Genomic DNA, 10,000 nt, shown 5'->3' with positions numbered 1-10,000 from the left:
AGCCCACTCTTGCCACCAACTAAAGCACAATGGAAGTACTCAGCTCTGCCGATTGAAAACAACTTTTCTTATAAACCACACCAACAAATCACCTAGACATAACCACTGGGGTACCATTTGACCTACCTACACAAGCAAGCCAAAGGAAGAAGAAAGGGGTCAAGGCACACAAAAGGCGGGTCTGTGCTGGTTGATTCTCCCATGCCAGCACCATTCATCCATCTGCGTCGGTGTGCAATAGTTAATTTGGGAGCTCATCATCAGAGGTCAAAGTTAAAGAGACGGCTTGGGAAAAATGCTAATGTGACTAACGTTGAATGGAAACCAGCAGGGCAAGGAAGCCAGCAGCTAGCATCATAATGTCAACTTCTGGCTTTGCACTGGGAAGCATTAAACCCCATGGCGTGGCTGTATTGGTGTACTGGTGACAAGACCTTATCAGGGCTGCCAACCAGCCTCAAAAAATTTTATTCAATTGTTCCCCTAGTTTGTCAAATATGTGAATATAATCAAATTCAGTGCTATGTGTTCTTATGTTCCTCTGGGTTCTCCGGTTTCCTCCCACAGGCCAAAGACATGCAGTCAGGCCGTTTGGACATGTTAAATTGCCCCTAGGTGTGAATGTGTGATTGAATGTGTCTGTCTGTCTGCCCTGTGATGGACTGGTGACCTGGCCAGGGTGTATCCTGCCTTACGCCCAATGACAGCTGGGATAGGCTCCAGTACCCCCCGCGACCCAGAAGGAGAAGCGGCTTAGAAGAAGAAGATGTGTTCTTACGTTACACGTTGAGTCGTGAGACGGTTGTCGAAGAATGTATATAGACTTATTTTCACAATACTATGACTTTTCCATAAATCCCTCCGGCCAATGAAACAGTGAGAGCTTGTGTGTTGCACCGCTTAGCCGAGCAGCTAAACTGCTGTACACTATCTTATGTGTATAAAATCAGTCTCACCAGGACCTCATGGCTTTTTCTCGCGACTGAACTGGACTAAACTAAACTGCTTTGTGCAATAATAAACAGAGCAAATCACCCACAATAGTGCACAGAAAATCAAGTTAATGTTTTATGATGGAAATGCCAGCAGAGATTTCTGAGGAGGAATCCCTCCTCTCCCCCCACAGCACGGCAGCAGATCACGCTCATTATTCCGTCAACCCACAAATAAAGTAAGACGTGTTGGACTTTCAGAAGCTTTTGAATGGAGGGCAATAAAAGTTAATGTATATAAATGCTCATTGTTGGAAACACAATAAGACAATCAGCTTTCATTTAGTTTTTTCGGCAGAGATTCCGTAGGACACACCGATGTCTGTGAACTGCCGTAACTGTTAGAGCGGATTAGGTTCTTGTCACCTGTTTCACTGCTCATGAGTTTTCATGTCTGGATTTAATACAGAGGCAGAGTGATTACTGGACAAACTTGCAGGTTTGGTTGACTTTGCATAAATTTTGGTTCACAAGTTTCTGGAGGAACCACACTGCATGATTATTAGTTCATTTAGTGTGCTGAGTCACCCCCAGTCACAGAACAATCTATGCACTTATTTTTCACGGGTAATATCAAAACACATCACGTCGAAGTGCTGTGGAACAATTTTATGCAACAGTCACACACAGGCGCCTTAACTAAGCTGGACTAAAAGTATGTTGACTTAAATCAGCGGCTGTTTTAATGGGAGCTCCTAACCAAAAAACAAGAGGTGTTACCCTGGTGCTCAGAAGGCTTTCAAGAGGCGGGAGGTTTGCCAACAAAGACACAGAGGAAAGGGGACAAACCAAAGAAAACAATGTGTCACAGAGCCAGTGGATTGCAGAGGCGAGGAAATGCAGTGGTTTGGTCAACATAGCACACTACAAGCATTCTCTTGGTCACAGGGCGTTTACTTTCCTGCCACACCCTCTTTTCCCCCAATAAGCCTCTTTCCTCTGAATGGCAGAGTAGAGTACTAATCAGTATTGACACACAATGCCACCCACCTTGAAGGCTTTGCAGGTTTGTTTAGGTGCCAAAGCCATACAATGTCTAAAGAAACAAACTGGACAGACATCATTGCCATGAGAGAACACTCTCCCCGAAATCCAGCACACAGTCTGCACTCTTACACTTATTTACTCCCTGAGGCTTAAACCTTCATACTTTGGGCCTGAGCATGTGGAACATTAGGCTAATGGACTGCCTGAGCTTTCCAAACATTTTTCTTCCCATGACACCACAGCAACTCATTTTGAGAAGAAAGTCTGAGAAGAAAAAAAGAAGTTTTGTGACTTAGATGTTCCACAGTTTGTTTGGATCAACTTTAGCTTTAAAAGATGATTTCACACACTAGTCTGTGATTTAGGTTAGGATGGGATTCCGCAGTTTTACATGTGCATTTCAGCTTGACCTAAGGTTGGAAGTAAAGGCGTCATGAGTGCAGCAGAAACGGAGTTACTGCAGAAGACATATATGAGGAAGTGTGTCTGAGGTCAAGTCTTTATCCTCCTCAGTTTATTAAAGTTTTGGCTCAGCAGAGAGAAGTCCTGTTAGGCTAAGTTCACCCAGTGCAGCAGGAAATCCTCAGCGAGACGTAGCCAAGTGCTGAATTATTTCAAACATCACAGCTGACCTGCTAAAATGAGCCTTCTCCTAGCATCCCTGATGGTCCCGCCATTCCTTTGTGGTTAACCTGCACTCTGCAGTAGGGTCCCTTATAGCTTATGGTAATGTTCAGATGTTCCTCATTTTTCTGTAGGTGTTCTGATGATCAATCAAGGCATAATATATGTAAACAATTATAAGAATGAGCTTTTATCAAAATAATACAAGCTATTTGTTAACTGTGTCACATTAATAATAAAACAACGTTCTTTTATTTATACTGCAATTTACAGCAATTAGGGCTGCAAGATTAATTATATCTTCATTGTATCTGGGATATAAGTATCCAAGATACGATATCCAATGAACATTATTAAGGGCTGTGATGACAAGATGAATCACATTATATTACATACGCAGTGCCAGAGTTATGTAATTAGACTGATGGGAATGTAGCATCAGGAGCCACGCCTAATGTTACAGTAGCGGCGTCCTTCCCTACACAGGTTTCAAACTTGGGCCTGAAAAGTGATTTAACCACTCTGCTATAGAGCCACTTACAAAGCAGAGACATGTGTACTGCTTAAAAAACTACTCTCTTCTTAACTACTAGCCTGCAAAAAAGGTGATGAAATGTGATGTCTGTCCTCATTCAGTGTTGTGTATAAAATGTATGAAGCAGTAATAACTACTGTCATAACAAACCTGCATCACCATAAGGAGCTTTTTAAGGAATTAAATATCCATTCATGTGCGCAGGTCTTCAGAGTGCACAGGGAATACTGACTGTTGTTTCAACAGCCTAACAGTACACAAAAAATGTACGGTAATCACGTAATAACAGACGTGGGTGATATGATATTTTATTATGAACGTGATGCTTTACTAGCACACTGTGGGTGTCATATATAGTTTAAGAACACTGGCCAACTGCATGTAACATTACAAAGAGAGCATGATTTGATTTGATTAACTGGGTTGATTGAAATGTTGAATATGAACCATTGTATTCACAGTTTTTGGCTGCAGTGTTTAAATGTGGCCCTACTACTGTGCTATATCTGTGTCAAAATATTGTAATGCATATTATCTATCGTGAAAATGCCTTTAAGTATTATGATATGACATATTTGCAACATGGGCCACCCCTATATATTAGCATTTCACTGTTCGTTTCGTACAATACTGAACATCTTTTCTCTTATTTTGTATTTTGCTTACAGTTTACTGCAAAGTTTACTTTTAAAGTTTTAGGTACCAATATAATTACAAAATGTTCCTCATATTGTGCAGCCCTAACAGTACAAACCACAGAGTAATTAAGGGCTGGCATGACCTCTTCAATGAAATGGCCTGTGTGCCATGTTTCTGCACAGAAACCCTCGTTAAAAACTTCCACAGGGACTAACAACTACAAAGACTGAATAGAAGGGTACCACAAACAAATGCGCTCTTTGTTCTGAAACTCTGACGATACAATGGTGAAGGACACCGCGAGAACAGCTTGAACGCATCACTGAATCCTAAGAGGAAATCATCTTTAGCTTATCTCAGAAAAGGTGTCACACTGGAGAACTCTGCTGTTAATGTGGAGGCTTGAAGGTCAAACGATATGAGAGCTTGTGAAGTTTTGCTGTGGTCCCCTCTGAGCTCCAATGAGCTCGATGCCATTTCAATTAAAATTGTGTAAAACTTTACTGTTTACTTTTTCAACTAAGGATAGATATGAGCACAAGCACAGACACACACTGTCAATACTGAGGACAGTAGATTTTTGTAAGAATCATCATTTTTTATTTCGTTTTTGGAAGTTAAACATCTGAAACTATTCAGTTGTGATTTTCATTTCAGGAATTCTAGAGCTTTATGTGCATCTGTATCTTCATAAGTGCCTGTAACATGAGGGTCATTCTCAGGGAACCCCTTCAAAGCATGTCCAGAAATATCTGAATGCCATTATTATCATGCAGATTCAAATCACTCTTCTATTTGAAAGTTCTGGAATTGTATCTCACTTCCACAACACACAGCCACTGAGGTTTTCCTTTTTATTTTGCCATATAACGTTCTGTTATTTTGTTTCACATCCTTGCTGTATATAAGGAAACCATTAAAAATAAAGAGATTCAGTTAAACAGTGAAAAGTAATACAATATTATACATATAATGACACAAAATAGTTACAGATATATTAATTTATTAATTTAAAATGGAATTGTTCAGGTTTATTTTTAATTTTTTTACCATTACGCTTTAGTCATTCAATTTTTTCAAGTTAGATTCCAGTATTTGTCATGTGCATGAGAGTAAGCCATGAGGAGAGGATCCCAACATGAAGTCAAAATACCGCAAAAGTTTTCCCTTCTGAAAAGACCACATAGGAAACCCAGTGCAGGCATTTCCTAATCACAATAGCAATGTCGATTTTTCTTAATGCTGATTTCACAAAACTGTGTAATGCAAATAGTCCTGTAACCAATCACTGAATGATTTACTGTGTGCTGGAAGAATCCTGACTAATCAGTGCTGTTTCTTTGGGCGTTTGGATGAATTAAGGCATTAATGTGATCCATTAAACACAAATGATTGTGGTCAAAACTAAAGCACTAATGTGTTCGTTCACCCCGTCATATTAAAGGCAAATTTAGACCATTTTTTAAATTAAAATGTCAGCATATTTAAATTTTGTAGATGTAAACAAAGTCATTGAGAGTGGTTTGATGTGAAATGCTCCTTTCTGTAGAGACTTACAGAGTAAGAATTGTTCACAGTGGTGGTGATAGGAACCAGATGTCTGAAGTGTGTTTAATGCCTTCCTCCCAGAAAGCAGTTATTGAAATGGCTATTAATGCACTGTTAAATGTGTGAGACGTTGTTTTATAGTAGTTCTGATAAGAACAGAGAATGTCTTTTTTACATACAGGCAAAAAAGTGCCTAAAGATTTAATATTATTATAATCTATTTACAATCTATAGTATTATATTTAATAGATTTAACACTATTTTACCACTTGACATCCATCCACGGTGGGCGGCACGGTGGCGTGGTGGGTAGCGCTGTCGCCTCACAGCGAGGAGGGCCTGGGTTCGATTCCCCGGCCAGGCGGCCAGGTTCCTCTCTGTGTGGAGTTTGCATGTTCTCCCCGTGTCTGCGTGGGTTTCCTCCGGGTTCTCCGGTTTCCTCCCACAGTCCAAAGACATGCAGTCAGGCCAATTGGACGTGCTAAATTGCCCCTAGGTGTGAGCGTGTGAGTGACTGTCTGTATGTCTGCCCTGCGATGGACTGGCGACCTGTCCAGGGTGTATCCTGCCTTCCGCCCGAAGACTGCTGGGATAGGCTCCAGCATCCCCCCCGCGACCCTGACGGAGAAGCGGCTTAGAAAATGGATGGATGGATGGACAGCCGCTTCTCCGTCAGGGTCGCGGGGGGGTGCTGGAGCCTATCCCAGCAGAAAAAGGGGGCATATGTAGGTTTACTGGTTGTTTTGAAAAATAAACAAAACAGCTGAATTTGAGCTTCAAACATTGCGACGCCTGGTTCCTATCACCACCACTGTAAAGAAAGCTGAGCTGGTCAGTTTCTCCACAAAGAGCCACTTCACATCAAACCTTTCTCGGTGATCTTGTTTACATCTCAATGTCAGAAATATGCAGGAATTTAAAAAAATCAATAGACTACCCCTTTAGGGGTTCATCAGATTTTCACTGTTCTGCAAAGCATAATCGCTATATGAGATTTTGTTTATATCATGCAGGTCTAATTCTGAATCCAATTTCATTCCAGATAAAATCACAACACTACGATGCTGAATCAGTGCTGTGTCTCTTGTATCCCAGGTAGAGCCATGTCCACCATAGCCAGACGCCTCGTTGCCAGCACTGGAGGTCACTACATTACATTCTCTAATGGGACGCTCTAATAGTCACAGTCTTTCTAAGTGTCACATCTGCCAGACAGGAGACCCAAAACACAGCAAAGTGCTTCTGTGGTCAAGCCTTGTGCCCCAGTGTTCAGCCGCAGCCCACAATAAAGCCTAAAGAGTCATTTGCTGATGGCCCGCCTTCAAAAGAGCCTTTTAACTGGATTGGCAGATTTCGGTCCGCTCCACAGGCTAAGTGAGATTAAAATGAAGTACAAAGACAGAGCAGAATGATGCAACAGACCATGTTGGTCTTGGTAAGAGTGAAAAAGAAAGGGAAGACTGACTGGCTTGTACTTTTCACATTAGACATGCTTCTTTTACGACAGACCTACTCTACAGAGTAAAAAGCACAGTAAATATGAAAATGAAAAGAAAAACAATTCGGTAATTATATGACTGACAAAGATGATCTGAATCAGATACAGTGAAGATCACCATCAGCCAACGTCGTCTGCCCAGGTGCTGTAATGATCACTCACAAGCACTGTTATTACAAATAACCACAATTACAATATGCAGTAACTCACTTGTCACTGTAAAAGCAGAAGTGTGTCAAGTGATCATTTCATACTGCAGATGGCTGTGGTGCTGGACTTTTACTGCCCTGTACTGTTTATTATTCACGTCAGCGCCCCACGACAGGCGCCGTGCTCAATAACAGTAACATCACCGATGACCACTGTGTGTATTAACAGGTTTTACATTATACTATCTATTAGCAGGTTTCGGTATTACATATTCATGAGGTCAGTTTGAGCAGGACTGCTATTAGTGAAGAAGTTGCTGGTTTGGTTAATTACAGATGGTCATCCGTTACTGAGAGAGTACAGACACTGCAGATTCATACTGGGTTAAACTCAAGGGATTTCTTCACTAAACATCTGAATTACAGAACCTCCCCAGGTTCTACTATTCCAGCTGGAATTGGGTTGAACAGTTGAACTACGGTTGGGCTTTATGAATCAGGTGTGTTATAGAGCACACAGAACACTAGCCTGTATAGCGCTGCGTTACTCTAAGACAGTGAATGTGTTTAGAACCATTTAACAATCCAATCATTATCAGATTTCAGCAGTTAATTGATCTGATTATTCAAGCGGTCACGTAAACAGCTTATTCTGATTTCTTAGATAGGATTAAGGTCTAGGAATGAAAGAGTTGGATTTTAGCTCAGTAATCAGGTTTTCATATTCGGTGTTTGACACAGCACCTGAGAGACAGCAATAAAACCTTTTTGAAGTGATGCTAAAACCAACTACGTGCTTGAAGAAAACTAAGAGTTTAAATATTCATGTTTTCCACTAAAATGACTCAAAACACACCTGTCATGATGATGAGTTTGATGGATTATGTCACATCGTCTACTGTGAGTTTATTGGTGGGTTGCAAAGCAGAAATCTGATTATTGCCTGACTCGTGTAGACGCGGAGTTTACCCATTATTGATGACCCAAGGGTATGAAAATGCGTTGAACGATTTACTGACAATCTGATTTTCTGTCATTATCAGATTATTAAACGCGTGTTAACGCACTCAGTGTTTCTCAACCTTGGTCTTGGAGCCTCACTGCCCTGCATTTCTACTTTTTTTTCCTGTTCCCAACACCTGATCTAACTGATCAGCTCATTAACAGCTCGTTGTTCAGTTAAAGTGGGCGTGGTACAGCAGGAAAAGTACTAAAATGTTCAGGATAGCAGGGCCTCTAGAACCAGGGCTTAAAAACACTGCTCTAAGGTTGTGATTGAAAAACTGTTTCTATGGCAGTGATGCCCAATCCTGCTCCTGGAGATATACCACTCTGCTGAGTTTAGCTCCAACCCTAATCAAACATACCTGAGTCAGGTAATGAAGACCTCGGGAGGTCAACTAGTTATTAGACCCAGGTGTGTTGAGTCTGAACTCTCTAGGGTGTTAGATCTCCAGGACTTACTAATGAGCGAGAATATAACCTAATGCCATTTACACTAATTAGTAAAAGCAGACCTAAATGAGGAAAACGAGCTATGCTGATTATTTACAGACTCGCAGGTAATAATCCCTGTTCCTCCTTTATCTCTGACACGAAACACACACAATGTCCTTTACATGAAGCATGTCATGGCCAATCCCTATAATCAGCTATGACTTCTATATTTATTGGCTGGTAAAGTTTTACAGTAGGGTGACTGGGTAAGGTTCATCTTCAGAAGCAGTGCTCACACAGATTCCTGTCCCGAAGAGTTTAGTTTCCTTACTGCACCTGTCTCTAATATTCACAAGCTCCTAAAGCTCTTGATTAACTGAACCAGGAGGGTCACTTGGGGTTGGAACTCTTCTGAAGGGGTTGCTGGATGTCTTCAGTAACTTCTGCAGAAGTTACTTCAGGGTATAAAATGGAGCCAACAAATACCTTGTAAAGAAAGACTAAAAGCAGGCATGAGCAAAGGTGGGTTGAGTAACCTGAAGCTGCTCTCAAGCAAAGGTCCTGTTACTGCAATTCAACAGTGACTCAAGTAGAAGTACAGGTAACTACCAAAGACAAGTTTGGTGGGATTCAAAAAAGTTTGACAGGATCTATCAGTGGAGGGACTGACATATTTTAAATGATAAGTGATACTTTTTTAATCCCCACAACCGGGGAAATTCCACCTCCGCATTTAACCCATCCGTGCAGTGAAACACCACATACACACTAGTGAGCACACACACTAGGGGGCAGTAAGCACACTTGCCCAGAGCGGTGGGCAGCCCTATCCACGGCACCCGGGGAGCAGTTGGGGGTTAGGTGTCTTGCTCAAGGACACCTCAGTCATGTACTGTCAGCCCTGGGGATCGAACCGGCGACCTTCCGGTCACAGGGCCAGATCCCTAACCTCCAGCCCACGACTGCCCCCAAAAGGGGCACCACATTTCTCTTTAAGCAGCATTTAAAACAAACTGACGAAGCTAAAAAGGCAGAGATATGAGCAGCAAAGCAGCCCGGGTGCCGTCACCAACAGAACAGAATGAAATAGGAAGGAGAAACTAAATATGAATGACTGAAGTGAAGCTGAGTGAAAAAGACTCCTCACAAATATCACTGAGCAGACGTGAAAGCTTCATTATTTGAGAAGCACAAATCAAGACGAATCACACCTAAGCAAGTGGAACTGAGGAAAGGTTTCTGGTTACGCCCACTTCTAGAAAAGCTTCCCCACGTTATCATCTTACTTAGCTGTGGATGCATCTAACAAAAGCCGTTCACAGGCTCCCGAATGTGCTGCTGCACTATTTTTCTCCAGCTAAAATTCATATTCAGGTCCCCACCATGCACCTAACACGTACATCACCTCCCCGTTAACTTGAGTAAGACCCTACTTTCCCGGTTACACTGCTGGGAAATGCACTGCTTTAGTTAAAGTGTAATTCCACCAGTTTTTCTAAATGTCTGTATAATTCAGTCACCAAGTCATTCAGAGTGGTCTGCTGCTAAATGATTCATTGTAGAGAACCTGACAACTTAGATTTGTTCACAG

General features: G+C 41.7%; 1 protein-coding gene across 1 annotated transcript in view; it reads right to left on the bottom strand.

Moving 5' to 3' along the window:
• The window catches only part of nectin3a (nectin cell adhesion molecule 3a), a 42,682-nt gene that overhangs the window by 31,455 nt on the left and 1,227 nt on the right, over positions 1 to 10,000 (bottom strand). The window lies entirely within an intron of this gene.

The sequence above is a fragment of the Pygocentrus nattereri genome, chromosome 17 (assembly GCF_015220715.1).
Source record: "Pygocentrus nattereri isolate fPygNat1 chromosome 17, fPygNat1.pri, whole genome shotgun sequence".
Lineage (NCBI taxonomy): Eukaryota > Metazoa > Chordata > Actinopteri > Characiformes > Serrasalmidae > Pygocentrus > Pygocentrus nattereri.
The sequence above is the reverse complement of the archived record's forward strand: the minus strand, read 5'-3'. Positions and strand labels throughout refer to the sequence as shown.